The 18,129-nt window shown below is 43.2% G+C and overlaps 1 long non-coding RNA gene across 1 annotated transcript in view; it reads right to left on the reverse strand.

The window, feature by feature from the left end:
- Positions 1-4,359: 4,359 nt before the first annotated feature.
- Positions 4,360-18,129, reverse strand: part of LOC129007511 (uncharacterized) — a 71,212-nt gene continuing 57,442 nt past the window's right edge. The window contains exons 4-5 of the long non-coding RNA XR_008492336.1: positions 16,416-16,499; positions 4,360-6,141 (exon numbers count right to left, since the gene is read on the reverse strand). This is a non-coding gene — a long non-coding RNA (uncharacterized LOC129007511). The remainder of the gene's footprint in view (positions 6,142-16,415; positions 16,500-18,129) is intronic.

Here is an 18,129-nt window from a genome sequence, read left to right on the forward strand (position 1 = left end):
GAGAAGCACCTATGATCTGAAGGCTTGGCGTTTGAATGGCTTCCACTTACTAGGGACTGGCTATGGGCCTGAGCAGTTATTTATATTCAGCATCTCTTAATTCTCTCCACAATACCATGGGACAGTTATTACCACCATTTTACAGATAAAACCGAGTCTACAAAAGATGAAGTTCCTGCCCCAGGTCACTCAGCAGTGAGTGGCAGAACTGGATTTTGATCCCAAGTGTGTCTGACACCAAAATCCATGATCATGACAGAGAGGTTTAGCCCCAAATTCACCTTCACCTTCCCCACAGGCCTGCTTTACAACTGTCAAGCTTGTAAGAGAGCTGGTAGAAAGAACTAGAAGAGGAAGGTGGATTTGGCCCAGAGAAGAGTGAGAAGAATGTCTCCAAAAAGGAGCAGGAAATGGTGAGGAGGGTTGGGGGGCACAGAACTGGTAGGGATGTGGTGTAAATGTAGGGTCTTCCCAGTGCCCATCTCTGAAGGGAGATGGGCCAGAGAGAGGAGACCAAAGAGAAGCATGTTTTAGAATGTTGAATGTACAGCTAAGGAGTCTTGTCCTGGTCCCGGGTACAGGTGAGGAGTCGGTGCCACTGGCCACAGGTCCTACCTCTGGACTCTATAGAGAAGGCCTCCTAGGTCTCAGGCTCAAGGTCAGAAATCACTAGATGTCCAGGCTTCTAGCCTCATCCACTGTATATGCCACATAACTCAGGGTCTGTTCAAAGGCTCCATGCTGGGAATCACAGTAGAGGCACAGCCGGTGGCTGCTGGTGGCCACAGAGGGCCAGCCCTGGCTGGGACTTTGGCTTCCCACTCTCCTCAGATCACACACAGTCACAGCCCAGCAGCACGGCCTTAAGCCAAGTCTGATTTTGCCTCTGGGACTGAGAAAATATGAGCTCTGCTCCTCACAAAGGAAGGCCACTTGCCAACAAGTTGCTCTTTCACACTCCTTTTGGAGCAGACACAACACTGGGTTTGACCAGCTTAAATCCTTCCCGGAACAATTTTCTCCCAGGCATCTCCTCCCCAGTCTTTACCTGGTGTAAAGCCTGTTTAAGACCAGCACACAGTGATTTATGGAAAGCTTTGAAATGCCCAGCATTGTGCCACTTGCAGTTGGGGCGATGAGAGTTTAAGGCATAATTCCTGACCTCAAGGACTTTGCAAAATCTCTGCAGGAATTAAACCCACCACAATAACACCAACAGTAAAATGTTACATTCAGTTGGTGCCCATTTATCACATGTTAGTATGGCTTATATTATTTAACCGTCAAAATAATACAGCAAAGACAGTTACCAGGACTTTACGACCTGGTGTTTCTGTCTGTAATGTAACTATCATTGGTGGATACTGGAGTTGCAAATGGAATGAAACATCAAGTTTTTAAGTTCCCTAATGATCAAAAGATGGTAATCTAATAAAGTTCAAAACACTAAGAAAAAAAGGATTTAATTAAAAAATAAAAAATACCTGAAAGCCCTATCTGACCTCCCAAATTAAGGTGAATTACAGGTCAAAGGACAGAGAAGGTAAACAGTGTGTTAGAAAATACATACACGGGGTCTTCATTGTGAGGTCTCCCATGTATACATGTTAAATAAATTTGTATGCCTTTTCTCCTATAAAAAAAAAAAAGGAGAGGAAAATGCATGCATGAGACCCATGTCACAGTTGGACCAGAAGGGTCTCCTTGGACCAGAAGGGTCTCCTTGGAGGAAATCGTCCCACTTAGATGGACCACTGCATAAACAAATGCCCAGGGACCCAAGAAGGACCGGGTGAGAGAAGATGCCAGAACAGCCTGTGTCATCCAGGCTAGGCCACAGAGGCCCAAGGCCTGTGGAGGCTCCTGCTGGCCCTGACCCAGCAGCACACTACTCTGATGATCAGCCTGCAGACATCACTGAGGAAGCTGAGAACTTCAGGGACAGATGCAGGGGTGCTTGGTGGGGGCAACTGGATACCTGGAGGCCTGCAGCTACAGACCCACTCTGTGTGACCTTGGGCAAGTCACTGCCTCTCCAGGCTTCAGTTCCTTCCTCTGTAAAACAAAGGACTTATAGAATACCAGGGATTCTTTAACCCCCAGGTTGGGGGATTATGAATCCCTCTGGTAACTTGAAAGTTATACATTTGTGTTCCTTGGGGAAAGGAATGCATACATGTTTGGCATAAAATGTCAGGGATGTTTCCACCAACATCTACCCTCCCCAAAAGGACCCTAGGTAACAATAAGGCTAAGAGATTTCCAATAATCATTTTAGGCCTGGACAAGATAGGTTGAGGTTCTATTTGTAGGATGTCTTCAATGCCAGGTTCAAGCGGGGTTTAGGGTCTTAGGCTCAAGCAGTAGAAAGCCACAGAACGTAATAACTGAGAAATGATATGCTCAAAATACCCCCTGGTCCAAGTTCTGTGACTTCTTCAACAAGGACCTAGGACTAAGCAAGCCTACAACAGACGCAGAGATGCCCATTTGCTGCAGAAGCCAAAAGATCTGTTGTTGATCTAAAGTGATATAATGACCCTGAATTCCTAGGAGAAGGATCTCGCTGAGCCCATAACAGCTGAATACATTCATCTCCTAGGGCCCATATGCAAGCATGAGCCCCAAGCCTTTTAGATTCAAGATGCTTCTTGGCTCTCTGGCCAGCTTGTGGACTCATATGCTTACCTGTACATCCTGCTCAGAAGACATCTGTCGCTAACTCCAGTCCAAGCTGCCATTTGGCTGAAAGCGTTGGAACAGAAATTCAGGACCCCACGGACATTGTGAGTTACATTTTACATCTCCTGCTTAAGACATCAAGTCAGAGCTAGGGTCTTGTCTTAATGGAAACTCATCTCTCTTTCCATGTCATGAGGGGAAGGAGCCTGTGAGTTGGAAGAACAGATGCAAGAAAAATTCCATGCATGAGATGGGAGGAGGTCTCAGTGCAAGGCTCTCATTCCTGGTTGCACATTAGAACCACCTGGGGAGCTCTCGAAATCTACTGATGCTGGTTTCCACTTGGCCAGGCGAGTCAAGTCTCCCCAGGTGGTTCTAATGTGCAGCCATGCAGGAAACCCCCATCCTATGCAGCCCACACCTTTAATAAATCAGCTACAGGGCTCTAAGACCAAAAGAACCCTAATGCAAATCAGTCAGCAGTGAATGTTACAAGCCATGTGCAATGCCTGAGAAAAAGCATAATTCCAACTTGGAGAAGATTCCAGAAAGCTTCTTGGAAGAGGGGTCCTAGAGGCAGCAAATCTTCAACAAGCAGACATGGAGGTGAAGGGCACTCCAGACAGAGAGAACAGCTTGAGCAAAGATCCAGAGGTAGGAGAGTGCTGGGGAATCAAGTCCCTGTGCTCTTTGAGGGGAATATCTCACCAGGTGAATTCTAAAATGCATTTTATATGAAACCTGGCCCCACAGTTCCTACATTCTTTGAGCCTGAATGAAAATGTTTCTGACTTTAGTGCTTAATTTTTTCTTCTTGAAAGGACTGTTCTTCAAAAACCCAAACACCGCATATTCTCACTCATAGGTGGGAATTGAACAATGAGAACACATGGACACAGGAAGGGGAACATCACACTTCGGGGACTGTTGTGGGGTGGGGGGAAGGGGGAGGGATAGCATTGGGAGATATACCTAATGCTAGATGACGAGTTAGTGGGTGCAGCGCACCAGCATGGCACGTGTATACATATGTAACTTACCAGCACATTGCACACATGTACCATGAAACCTGAAGTATAATAATAATAATAATAATAATAATAATAAAAGAAAGGACTGTTCTTAAACTTGAACTGGAGGTGAAAGAGGATGAAGTGATAGATTTCTGAGTAATTGTTAAAGGCTTTTCACCGCTTTTTAATTTGCTTCCCTGGAAATCATCCTTGGGAGGGAGGCAAGAGAAATGTAACTGATTTTCTAGAGGAGGACAGGAACAAAGGTAAGTTCCCCCACCCCGCCCAAGGCCACACAGGTGGGTACCATAATAGCATCCTGTTAGCAATTCTGCTTACGCTGGGCAGCCTACGCTTCAGTACACAGAGCCCAGCCGGCTGGATCACCTAGAAATTTGGAGACAGGAGCCACAATGCTATGCCAAGGCTAGAGAGGGCAGTGACAGAAATTCTCCGTAATTCACCAGTCTCATCTGTTCATTTGACCAAAAACAAGAAACTAAGAAACCAAACAACAAAGTGAGCCTGGCCCTGCTGTAGCTTGATAAATGGGGAATCAAATTAATCTGTGTAATCTTTCAGTATCCAAAACTGCAGGCATACTCAACACATGCTTAGATGTCCATATCCTAGATTATTATCAGCCATTTAAAATGATGCTTTTGAAAAAATTTTATTGACATTGAAAAATGCTCCCTCTATAATATTAAATAAAATTATATCTGATGTCATGGCATTATGAATTAATTCATTCATTCTGTAAATGTGCCAGGTATTGTTCTGGGAATTAAGGAACTTGCAGTGAACAAAACATGAAATCCCTCATCTTGTCAAGCTCCCATTCTAGAGAAGGAGACAAACAATGAAAACCTAAGTAAAGGACGGTGTTAGATAGTAATAAGTGCAGTCGAGAAAAATGAATCCAGAAAGATAGGAGAAATTATTTTCTCCTTGATGCTTTAATGTATTTTCCAACAATTTTTTTAAGAGATGGGGTCTTGCTAGCTGTCTAGGCTGGAGTACAGTGACGCAATCATAGTTCACTGTAACCTCAAACTCCTGGGCTCAAGGGATCCTCCCACCTCAGCTTCCTTGAGTAGCTCAGGTGTGTGCCACTGCAGTTGGCCCAGAAAATATTATATGTAGGATCAGAAAACATACATACTTTTTAGAGGAAAAAAAGCAACCAAAAAAGTGATTACATTAAGAAATGAAGTTGGCTCACAACTTGGACCTAAGCTGGGATATGAACATGTGACTCTTGGTAGACTGATGTCCTACTGCCAGATGAGGGAAACAGACATTGGCTAAAGAAGGCAGGGCCCTGGTCTGCAGTGACCCAAAAGACAAGGCATTTAGTGAGGCAGCAGCCTGAGTCCTAGATCTAGGCTTGGATTGAGGAATGTGGCATTAGTGGAGTTCTTAGACTCAGGACAGTACTGACAGCAAGATGTCCCTGGTGCCAATATCCCCAAGCCCATCCCAAAAATTTCAAATATGCTTGGATGTGGTTCCCTAAATAAGGCCAGGATTGATCTCTGAGCCCAGGGTGGAGCTGAGGCTGCAGGAGGTGAGGGGCGTTCTAATGTGACCTTCCAACGTGACATAATTAACTCTCACAGTAGGCAGATAAATCAATGACTTCCGCAGCAAGTACTTGAAAGTTCCATACTAGTTTCTGTTATCTTTCTTTTTGCCTTTTTCTGGGGCTGTTCGAGCCCAGCTACCTTACCCCAGCTCTGCTGAGGATGGTGCATGGACCTGTGAGCCAGTGAATTGGCTAAATCTGTCAGGAGACCCGTAGCCATCAGGAGACGGCAGTCTGTACCAGAAGGACTGTTTGCCTTCCCTTGGGTCCGGGGCACTCCCCAAAGATGTTCTAACTCCAGGTGCACCTTTCTGCCTCCTTCCTGGAAGGGCACCATAACACAGATGGCAGGACAGGCAAGAGTCTAAAATGTGGCTTGGCCCTCCCTGAGTCGTGTGATCATGGGCAAGGTATTTAACCACTCTGGGACCCTGTTTTCTCATCTGTAAACTGGGAGTTTCCTCACCTCAAGTAGTCTTTGAGAGAATGAAAAGAAAGCACCTTGGCAGAGGGCCTGGCACCCTACAGGGGCTGGGTAATTGTAACTGTTGCTGTTAGCATTATTATCTTCCTTCCTGTTCTCAGAGCAGCCTGGCATCCAGCACAGGCTTTTCTCCACCTGAACCCCAAAGAACTCCCTCAGACCTTTCTTGCTGTGGCCTTGGACCACACCACTTGTGTGGACAATAGTCTCAAGAGTGAGTCCACAAGGATACGGTTTTGAGGGAAGAAGAAGATTGGAAGTTTTCCTAGGTCTGGGTCAGCCCAAGCCAACCAATTCTTCTCTGCTCTCTGCTGCCCCCTGTTGGTTCCAAGCCTCAAGAGCCAGTTGCCCACTCGTCCATAGTGTTACACCTCCTGTGGAAATGAGGGTGAGAGAAGAGAAATTGTAAGCAGTTTAAAGAAGAAAATAAGCAAACAAAAAACTGGAGATTTATAGACATGCCTGCCTTGCCCTGCCATTAGGACACTAATGGCTCAGGTGCCCCTGTGATCTGAGGCTTTGACAAAAAAATGGAAACCAGGCTTTGCCTTTTACCCATTTGGGTGGGGGCGGGTTTTTACCGTATCTCTAAAGAAAATGAATTTGAGAAAATTCTGCAAAACCTGGCAGGAGGGTTACCCTTTCCCCCATTCTTAGGCCTATGTCAGGCATTACCAAACAATTACTTCATTTTTTTCCTGCTGAATGCAGACCCAGCCTCAGAATCTTTCTCAATCCAGCTGTACTCCGAGTAGCCAGTCCCAGTCATTGGTCAGAGTTGGTGCACAAGAGCTGAGGCCTGCAGCCAGAGAGAGGATGCGGATCAAAGCTTCCTGCTGTGTGCTTGCTCTTATGTCAGCTTTCTCCAGGTGGCCTGGATACTTCATAGCTGCAATAGGGCAGCACCGGGCTTCGGTTCTCAAAATATACAATCGTCCCTCAGTATCCACAGGATTCCAGGGCTCCCTGCAGAAACCCAAATCTGTGGATGCTCAACTCCCTTATATAAAATGACATACTATTTGCATATAACCTATGCATATGCTCTCATATGCATTGAATCATCTCTAGATTATTTATAATATCTAATACAATGTAAATGCTACGTAAATAGTTGTTATATTGTTATTGGCTTTTATTTGTATTATTATTGTTCTTTTCCTTCAAATAGTTTCAATCCTTGGTTGGTTGAATCCGAGGGTACAGAACCCGTGAATATGAAGGGTTGACTGTATTAGCAATCTTATTTAGAAAATCTGTAAATAAGGTATCACTAAATTGGGACTAAAATGCATCACTGAGCCACAGGGTGTGTTGGTATTTTACCGAGGGAGATGAAAAGATTGCTGGTAGGTGGGAATATTGCCCAGGCTGAGTCACCTAGGAATGGCAAATAGGTGCGTACTTGGATGATATTAAGTGATGTATTTTCCTCCAGTATCTCTTAAAGCTGCTAAACTGGACCATGAAGCACCTGTTGCCTCCTGATTGGGTGATTACAGCAGAACAGAGGAGAGCTGTACAGCTAAACCCTTGGAATTTAAGGTTGCAAATCTTTCCAGACTCTTGAGCTACAAGACCTGGGCTTTTGAGCTTCAGATGCTTGAGTCCTGCAAGCAGCCTGGGGATGAAGTTGATGCTGTAAACAACAGACCTGGAAGAAACTGTGACCATTCTGAACCACTCCTTACCACTCCCCAGACGAAATAAGAACTGCAGGTGCTGTTGCGAGAGGAGGAGGAACAAGCAAAGCAATGATCTCCAATGCAGGGAGGCCCCTGAGGAGGAGGCCTGCACACCGTCCACCCCCAACACCTGGTCCAGCCAGGCCCCGGGACAGGATAAGTTGGGCATTTGAAAGCAGATGAGACTGAGGCTCACTTCCTGGGTAAAGCCTGGGCAGGTGACAAGTCTAACTGAAGTTTCCCTCCCAGAACCCAGCAGAGAAAGGAAAGTTAAGTAGAAATGGTTGCAAGAAATGTAACCTGTATTTTTGTATAACAGCCGGGAGAAATCTAATCTCAGTCAATTTAATACGATATTATTCAGTCCTGTGTTTCACCCTCTCTCCTCCCTTGTGGTGGTCGTTTTGTTTTATTCTGTTTGAGGTTACCAAGGCATGGAGGAGGGAGGGGGAATCTGTTCTTGATCACCACCTGTCCCCTTGTCATTCCAGAGCTGTCCTGGCCTGTCTGGTCTCCGGGCATTAGTTCACACGAAGGGCAGCTCTAGTCACCTTGACCCATGGCCTGCTGAGTCTCCGTTTCCTCATCCACAAGACCACATTCTATTGCTTTTCATGCTTTGTGTGGGCATGGGAGGGCCCTGGAAGACTTCTACTTATTGCTAATTCGCAGTGTTAGCTTAGGCTAATTATATAATTAGATAACTTCTCCATAACTCAGTCTCCCCATCTGTAAAATGGGTACAATAATAGTACTTAGCTCACAGGGCTGCTATGAGGATTAAACAAGTTAACACATGTTAAGTGTCTAGAACATTACAAATGTGTCTGTTCATATTATTATTTGCTACTACTAATAAAGGGGCAAATGTAAAAATGGCTCTATATACAAACATGAAATACTTAATATTTATCACAGGCATTCTGATGTGCCTTCCTAGGTAGGAGAAAAAAGGAGGAGTTACAGCCAGGGCTTTAGGAACAGCACACCATACTGGAAAGTGCTGATACTCTAAATCAGAACCAACAGAGGGGTCCTGGAGGTGCCTCTGTGCCAGGCATGACCCCTTCAATTGCTGGATGGTGAAGAGCAAGTCTTGGAATGAAAGGGCAGGTGGCCAAGGCAACAGGTGGAGTGGGAGGGGTGGGGACCTCCAGGAGCTCAGGGCACTGGCTCTTTAACCAACAGAAGTCACAGCACTTTACTCTTTTAGCAACCAGTGTTGCCTTACCAGTCTGAGCTGGCTGACTCACCCCCACACTCCAGACCTGGACATACCCACAGTAGCATCCTATGCATGTGAGCATCATTCCTTTATTGTCATGAGCCTGGACCCACTCAGGTGAAAGTAGGAAGAGTGAGGAGTGGGCAGAGGGGCTTGTTTGGCAGCCCCTTGGCTGGATGCTTAGCCAGGGCACCTCAGAAAGAAAGGGCATAGCTCAAATCTAGTTAGTACCAGATGTCCCGCCTGACCAAGCACCTTGAAGCCAGCTTACGTGTCCTCTTTGTGCAGGGCCAGCATCCAATATGAATAGCCTCCTGGAAACCAGGCTCTGTCCTGGGCCAATCCAGATTCAGCTGGCCTTATCCTACATGTATAGCTCCTGGATTCTGCAATCCTCAGACTCTCTGCCTGGCCTGATGCCTGAGGTACTTCATTGGCTAAGCCTTACTTTCTGCACATGGGTTTCTATCTGCAATGGTCTCTTGGGTCATATCTGCTTCTGGAGCAATGTCTGAGCCCGACAGCAAATAAGTATTATCTATTGTGCCAACTTATGGGAAGCACCCACCTGGAATTCCATGCTAGAAAAGTGGCCCACTCAGAGGCTGGAGGGTGGGGGGAGTGGATGATCACTTAGCCCTGTCTATCACAGTATCAGGGAGTAGAAGAGACAAGAAGCATGTGGTCTGTTGGTCATCCCTACCCCAGGCCCATCAGCCCAAATGTGAATTCTTCAGCTCCTATGGGAGAGAATTGGGCACATTGATAATTAAGAAGAAAGGAACAGATCTGGGCTCTGAGAGTCTCATGAGGTGGATTCACCAAAATCTGGAAGCAATCATCAAAATATCCTAGGGGACCATTAACAACTTACCAGGCCATGGCCTAGGACCACCTGTCTTGTCCCATCAGTCCTTACAGGTAGGTTTACTAACAGTCTCACTCAGCCTGGGAGTGTTTCTATTTCAGCACTGAAAGTCCCACATCCCAGAAAATCCCTCAGTTTCAGGCAAATTGGGACAGTTGGTCACCCTACAGACAGAAGACATGTAAGACCTTACCTGTCCCTATGCCCAGAACTGATCCTGCAGCCTAGTAAACAGAAGAACACACTCCTCTTCAGAGTGGAAGATCCCCGCAAGAGCCTGACTCTGAGGATACTCGGTGGGTCTTAGATAAAATATGTGCCCAAGATCCTACGGACTTTGAGTTCTCCTGGTGCCTCCTTGTGGATGAAGATGAAGCATGGGGGACTGTGGAGAGAGATCCATCTGGAGCCAGGGGACTAAGTGGCTCTTCCCTTCTCCGGGAAATAAAACCTATGGGACTGCATTTACACAGCCCATCTGCTAGCAACTGACTAATCACAAGGAAAGCACAGAGAAAACGCAAGATGCTGTGACCACAAGGTAGGGCAAGCATCTCTCTCTTGCAAAGGAAAATACACGTGGAGTCAGACTAGTTTCACCCTTCCAACTCTTATTTCTCCCGCTCTGCAAATCACTAAGGAGTACTATCCCTCTTTAAATTCCTAGTCAACTGCCCTCACACAATAAGCTACCTGCAACTAGGAAGAATGCTATTTAGGTATCCCAGAGATTCCTGGAAAGAAGAAAATTTTCCTTCTTGTTTGTAGAAATTTTACTTTTCAAAGCTAGAAAAAAGGAGGAAACAGAAGCAGGGCACAGCGTAAAGTCATTTGCATTGGTCAAAACATTCAAAATTAGCCATCCAAAGGGAAGGAGGAAATTGAAAATTAACTGCAGCTCCCTGGTTTATGTCCTTTCTGCCTTCAACTTGCTAAGAAAAAAATCTCCATTTGCACTCAGCTATGTCTGCTCAAGGGGACATCTGTCAACCTGGAAGTTTAATTGCTGGTAATAGTATTTCCCTGTTATTTGGGCACCACACAAATAACATAAATATGATTTAACCACCCTTGCCAGAAATCACAAATTTGTGTCGTGCATGCTGAACGATAAGGCTGATTAGCGCAAAATTTAATTTTCGTTAATATCAGCCTAGGACAAGTAGAGCATGAAATTAACCTGATGTGTTAATATTGTGCTTCACCATTCTGACTGTATCCTGTAGACGCTGTCACTGGAGACAGGTGCCGCTCTGCGTGGGAAGAACTCTAGCAATCGGCACAGCCTGGGGGGTGCAGAATGAGCTGGCTCAGGAGGTGGTGTTCCCTGCAGCTGTAGGCAACCAAGGAGGCATTGGATGACAATATCGGAAGCACTGTATAGCAATCGGATGTTATGGTAGGAATTAAGGACTAGTAGCCTTTGAGGCCCTTTCCAATGCTGAAGTGCTGAGATTTTAAATCTTAAAAGTTCCACAGGTCAGATGCTGTTACCCAAGAGAGGAACTGGCAAACTATAGCCTGCAGACTGAATCCAGCCCACTGTCTGTTTTTGTACAGCCCTCAAGCTAAGAATAATTTTTACATCTTTAAATAGTTGAAAACATTTTAAAAATTTCATGATATAAAATGTATATGAAATTCAAAGTTCACTATCCATAAAGTTTTACTGGAACCCAGCCATGCCCATTCATTTTTGTATTGTTTATAGCTGCTTTTTGTACTACAACAGCAGACTTGAGTAGTTGCAACAGAGACTATATGAACTGGAAAGCCCTAAATATTTACTATCTGGCTCATTACTGGAAATGTTTGCCAACCCCTGATCTAAGACAATAATGGTTTTCAAATGGGCACTTTGGAGAAGGGACCAGGACGTTAAGAGAGAGGAATGGGCTTCAGGCTTTAGCCAAGGCAGCTGCCCTTCTATCAGTTATACATAATGTGCTTTTGTTTGAAAAGAGATTGTAGCTAAACAAGGTCCACGACACACATAATAGTTCAAAACACATTTCCTTTGGAGAGGCACGTTATGGTTTGAAAAGGGTGGGCTACTGGCCGGGCGTGGTGGCTCACACCTGTAATCCCAGCACTTTGGGAGGCTGAGAGGGGCGGATCACAAGGTCAGGAGATTGAGACCATCCTGGCTAACACGGTGAAACCCCGTCTCTACTAAAAATACAAAAAATTAGCCAGGCGTGGTGGCAGGCACCTGTAGAACCAGCTACTCAGGAGGCTGAGGCAGGAGAATGGCGTGAACCCAGGAGGCAGAGCTTGCAGTGAGCCAAGATCACGCCACTGCACTCCAGCCTGGGCAAAAGAGAGAGACTCTGTCTCAAAAAAAAAAAAGAAAAAGAAAAAAAAGAAAATGGTGGGCTATAAGGTGGCTTCAGGAGAGCTCCAGGAAATTGAAGACTAGTCCAAAATTCAGCTGAAACCAAATCTACAGGTGTGCCTGCATGCATGCATGACCACATTACTCCTATAAATAAGGGGTTTGAGGCCAGGAGCAAGTATACAGTGAAATATCTTATAATCCTCATGGAACACATTTCAGGAATTCTTCCCTGTAAGAGGTTTCCCTTCCCTCTTTGCCTGGCAAACATTTACTCATTTTAAAACATACATGCTCATATTATTAATCTATTAAACCATCCATGGTAGACCAATATCTACCGCAAATCCCTAGAATCTGTGCTCATTAGCCTATTTGGGGAAAGGGTCCTTGCACATGTGATTAAGTTAAGGCCCTTGAGATGAGGAGATAATTCTAGATTATCTGGGTAGGCCCTAAATGCCATCACAAGAATCCTTATAAGACAGATACATAGAATACAGGACACACAGAGGAGGCGAAATGACAACAAAGGCAAAGATTAGACCTGCTGGAGTTAGGAAGTCTGGCCTCCAGAAGGCTGAGAGAATAGATTTCTCTTGCATTAAGCCACCAAGTTCATGATAATTTGTGGAAGCAGCCTCCAGAAACAAATCACAGTTACAAAATGGTTTTATCACAAATGGTTCCACAATTCTGATACAATTATTTTCATTACTTTGCCACACTCAAAAGTATCACTCAAAAGCCGAGTCAAATTTCTTTTCATATACTGTAAGAAGAGTATGAGGTAATTTAAAGCACCTGGCACATACTAGAGACTTAATAAATAAGAATTTCTTTCTTTTTTAGAGGCAGAATCAGTTGCTCCAACCTTTGAGTCACAATGCACGATGCTTTATACATGTTTTAATGAGCAGTTACCTTTCTCAACTATACTTCTGTGTTCTCGATGTCAATCGGGTGATAGACTATAGACCTACTAGAAGGCTATAAACTTCTTGGGGACAGTAATCATAATTTGTTCTTCTTTTCATCATAATTTACTTTTTATTGACGTTTGACTTACTGCTATGGTTTGGATGTTTGTCCCCTTTGAATCTCATGTTGAAATGTGACCCCCAATATTGGAGTGGGGGCCTGGTGGGAGATGATTACATCGTGGGGGCAGATCCCTCATGAATGGCTTAGCACCATCCCCTTGGTGGTGAGTGAGTTCTCGCTCAGTTAGTTCACATGAGATCTGGTTGTTTAAAAGAGACTGGGACCTCCCCCTTCTCTCTCTCTCTCTCTCTCTCTCTCTCTCTCTCTCTCTCTCTCTCTCGCTCCCTCTCTGGCCATGTGATATGCCTGCTCCCCCTTCACCTTCTGCCATGACTGTCAGCTTCCTGAGGCCTTCCCGGAAGCAGATGCCAGCACCATGCTTCCTGTATAGCCTGTAGAACCGTAAGCCAATTAAACCTCTTTTCTTTATAAATTACCCAGTCTCAGATGTTCCTTTATAGTGATGCAAAAATGGACTAACACGCTGATATACAGTAAAGTGCCCATATCTTAAGTATATATCAAAGACTGTTTACAAGTGTTTACTTCTGGGCAACTACCACCCAAGTCAAGAGATAAAGCATTTCCCGAACCCCAGAAGGTTCTTTAATGCCCCCTCCCTCCTGTATGCCACTCCTGTAAGAGTGGTTCTATTCTGATTCTTTTGACGTTAATGAATTTTGCCTGCTCTTGAATAGATATATTCCTTCGAATATGGCCTCTCTCACATAGCATAATGTTTTTGACATTTATCCATCATTTTACTGGATGGACTCTGGGGAGTTTCCAGTTTGGAACTATTACAACTAGTGCTGCTAGGAAAATTCTTGCACTTATCCTGCCATCGAAGAAAGCACACATTTCTTTTGGATATTTATAGGAATAGGATCACGGGGCAGGTATACAGCCAGATTTAGTAGATACTGCTGAATAGTTATTTGTAGAACTTAACTGTGGGAATATCTTGTTTTATTGTGCTACATTTTATTGTACTTTGCAGTTATTGCATATTTTACAAATTGAAGGTTTGTGGCAACCTTGCATCAAGCAAGCTTATTGGTACCATTTTTCCAACAGCATGTGCTTACTTCATGTCTCTGTGTCACATTTTGGTAATCCTTGCAATATTTCAAAGTTCTTCATTGCTATTATACCTGTTATGGTGGTCTGTAATCAGTGACCTTTGATGCTGCTATTGTATTTGTTTCAGGGCACCACAACCGCACCCATACAAAAATGTGAAGATAATCAATAAACATTGTATGTGTGCTGACTGCTCCACCAACCAGCTGTTTCCCCATCTCTCTCCATCTCCTCAGGCCTCTCTACTTTCTGAGACACAACGATATTGGACATAGCCCAATTAATAACTCTACAATAGCCTCTAAGTGGCAAGTAAAAGGAAAAGTCACACATCTCTCCCTTTAAGCTAGAAATAATTAAGCTTAGTGAAGAAGACCTGTCAAAATCTGAGATATGCCAAGAGCTAGGCCTCCTGAACCAAACAGCCAAGTTGTGAATGCAAAAGAAAAGTTCTTGAAGGAAATTTCAAGTGCTACTCCAGTGAACACATGAATGATAAGAAAGTGAAACAGCCTTTTGTGATATGGAGAACGTTCTAGTAGTCTGGAAAGACAAACCAATCACAACAGTTTCTTGGGTGAAAGCCTAATCCAGAGGAAGGCTCTAACTCTCTTCAATTCTACGAAGACTAAGTGAGGTGAAGAAGCTGCAGAGAAAAAGTTTGAAACTAGCAGAGATTGGTTCATGAGGTTTAGGGAATGAAGCCATCTCCGTAACATAAAAGTGCAAGGTGAAGCAGTAAGTGCTGATGGAGAAGCTGCAGCAAGATATCTAGAAGATGTAGCTAAAATGTTTGATGAAGGTGACTACACTAAACAACAGATTTTCAGTGTAGACTAAATAGCCTTCAGTTAGAAAAAGATGCCATCTAGAACTTTCACAGCTAGAGAGAAGTCGATGCCTGGGTTCAATGCTTCAAAGGACAGGCTGACTCTCTTTTGAGAGGCTAATGCGGCTGGTGACTTCAATGCTCATTTACCATTCCAAAAATCCTAGGGTGCTTAAGAGTTATGCTCAATCTACTCTGCCTGTGCTCTATAAATGAAACAACAAAGTCTAGATGACAGCACACCTGTTTATAGCATGGTTTACTGAATACTTTAAGGCAACTGATGAGACCTACTGCTCAGAAAAAAAGATTCCTTTCAAAATATTATTGTTCATTGACAAGGCACCTGGTCACCCAAGAGCCCTGATGGAGATGTACAAGAAAATAAATGTTGTTTCCATGCCTGCTAAGACAGCATCCATTCTGCAGCTTATGGATTAAGGAGTAAATATGAATTTTCAAGTATTATTTCAGAAATATATTTCATAAAGCTATAACTGCCATGTATAGTGATTCCTCTGCTAGATCTGGACAAAGTTAATTGAAAACCTTCTGCAAAGGATTCTAGATGTCTTCAGGAACATTCTTGATCCATGAAAGGAGGTCAAAATATTAACATTAACGGGAGTTTGAAAGAAGTTGATTGCAATCCTCATGGATGACTTTAAGATCATTAACTTTGGAGTTCAAGACTGCAGTGAAGGAGCTAACTGCAGATGTGGTGAAAATGGCAAGAGAATTAGAAGTAGATTCTGAAGATGTAACTGAATTATTGCAACCTTATGACAAAACTTGAACAGATGAGTTGCTTCTTATGGATGTGCAAAGAAAGTGGTTCCTTGAGATGGAATCTATTCCTGGTGAAGATGCTGTGAATATTTTTGAAATTCCAACAAAGGATTCAGAATATTATGTGAGCTTAGTTAATAAAACAATAGCAAAGTTTGAGAGGATTGACTCTAATTTTGAAAGAAGTCTACTGTGGGTAAAATGCTACCAAACAGCATCACGTGCTACAGAAAAATCTTCTGTGAAAGAGTCCATGAATATGGCAAACCTCAATGTTGTCTTATTTTAAGAAATTACCACAGCCACCTCAGCGTACAGCAACCACCACCCTGATCAAGTCAGCAGCCGTCAATTTCAAGGCAAAACTCCACCAGCAAAATGGTTACAACTCATTGATGGTTCAAATGATTGTTAGCATTTGTCATCAATGAAGTATTTTTAAATTAAGTACATGTTTTAGACGTAATGCTATTGCACACTTAGTAGACAACAGTATAGTGTCAACATAACTTTTATATGCACTGGGAAACCAAAAAAATTGTGTGACTCACTTCATTGTGATATTCACTTTATTGCATGGTCTGGAACTGAACACTCCAATATCTCTGAGGTAGGCCTGTACTTTTGTTGTACAGATCTTCATTTTCATTAGCACTGTTTGAAATTTGGAGCCATGTGTCAAATCCTCACCATCCCTGTCAGTCTTTTTAATTTTAGTCATTCTGGCAGTGGCTAATTTGTCTTTATATTCCTCATGTACAAGGTCAAAATTTGTAGTACGTGACCCTACCTTCCTTCCTGGCCATAAGGATCAGGCACAGTTATCTAACCAAAGGCCAGGTCAACCACAAGCCAGCTACCATCTGATGCTGCCCTGCAAGAAAAAAAATGAGTTGGATCAATTAGATTTTCTCTCTCAGAAATAAAGCAACCAAATGAAGAGAATAACACAGCCTTCAATGGGAGCAAATAATGAAACGCTGTAATGGCTATGATTCATCAATACAAGCCAAAGATATGGGAAAAAGGAAGGAAGTAGGAGCTATAACAGAGAAACAATGCAGAGTAAAAGGGAAAGAAGCCCACCGAGACCAGGACAGAAAGAAGCAGGTACTGTGAGAATAGCAGTGAACCAGACCACAGACCTCAAGACCATGTTCTGAGGCCACTGGAGTGACCCTATATCAATTATACCTTAATAATGCTATTTTTAAAATGGAAAAAATAAAGGCAACATGATTGAATTTATATGACATTCTTGAAAATAAGGCCTTGGGGTAGGGCCTGTTCTTGAATCTTCAAGATATTCTATATCCCGTTCCTCTTAATAAACACCCTTGCCATAAGCCTCTCTTCACTTTAGCTGAAATAGCTTGAGTGATCCTTTGTCTCCTTTAACTAAAAACATTCAACTGCCATGCCTGGTATATAATATCAATGATGTGCTAGTAAATGTTTAACAACCAACCATCTAAGAATCAAAGGCCCTGATTTGAAGCATTTACCAATATATGTGGTGTAAATACTCCTCCCGTGGCCAGTTTCAAGCTGTTAGTGTGACATCACCAAACACAAGAGATGGGAAATAGCATATAATTATATAGTATTTTCACTGCACAGATGCAATAAATGTAAGTAGCCTCAAGAATGTAGTTAATAGTAAAATAATTAGTTGAGTATTTATACTCAACTTCAGTATAATTATTTATTGCCTTTGTCTTTAATTTATTTAATTAAAGTGTATATATTTTTTATAATGATGGTGTTTAATAACTGGCACACAAAACTCCTGCAAATTTAACAATCATCTCTTACAAGCTGATACAACTGACTCTGACACACCACTGAGGTAGATGTTCACTAAATGTTTGGATCCTTTCTTGCCTTCTCTGCGTTTTCGCAGGCTCCTCATTGTGTGGAGTTCACTGTCTGGCTCCGCAGCCAATGGCACATCCAAATATGAGCAAAACAAATCATATGATGATAGTGTTGTACTCAATTTTCCACAGTAGATTCCCACTGGTGATATTCTAAACCATGGAAATAAACATGTCATGGCTGTATTTACCCAGACAAAAGAGTGCAGCTTTTTGGTTTGGGAATTTGATTTGTTTTTATATCATCTAAGAGCAGTACTCAAGCAAGCATGTAATATGTTAAGTGGTCACAGGAAATTTCTGATTCACTGGAATGGTCCCTTGATCAAAAGCCCAACAAATATCTGAGCTCCATCCACAAGCCCACTACTGTGGACACAGTGAGAGTTGTAGTGTTTGCTGTTAAAAGGCTTTCAGCGATAATGGTACTGATGATGACAGTGGACATTTATTAAGTGCTTACTGTATATAACAAGATTCTTTTCTAAGTGCTTTATGCAGATAAACCCAATTAATCCTCACAAGACCCTTTGTGGTAGATACTGTATTGTCTTCCTAATTTTACAGATAAGGAAAAATGACACAGAGAAAGGTTAAACAGGAGCCTAAGGTTAAATATATGAACCT

This window comes from Pongo pygmaeus, chromosome 9 (assembly GCF_028885625.2).
Source record: "Pongo pygmaeus isolate AG05252 chromosome 9, NHGRI_mPonPyg2-v2.0_pri, whole genome shotgun sequence".
NCBI classification, from domain to species: Eukaryota; Metazoa; Chordata; class Mammalia; order Primates; family Hominidae; genus Pongo; species Pongo pygmaeus.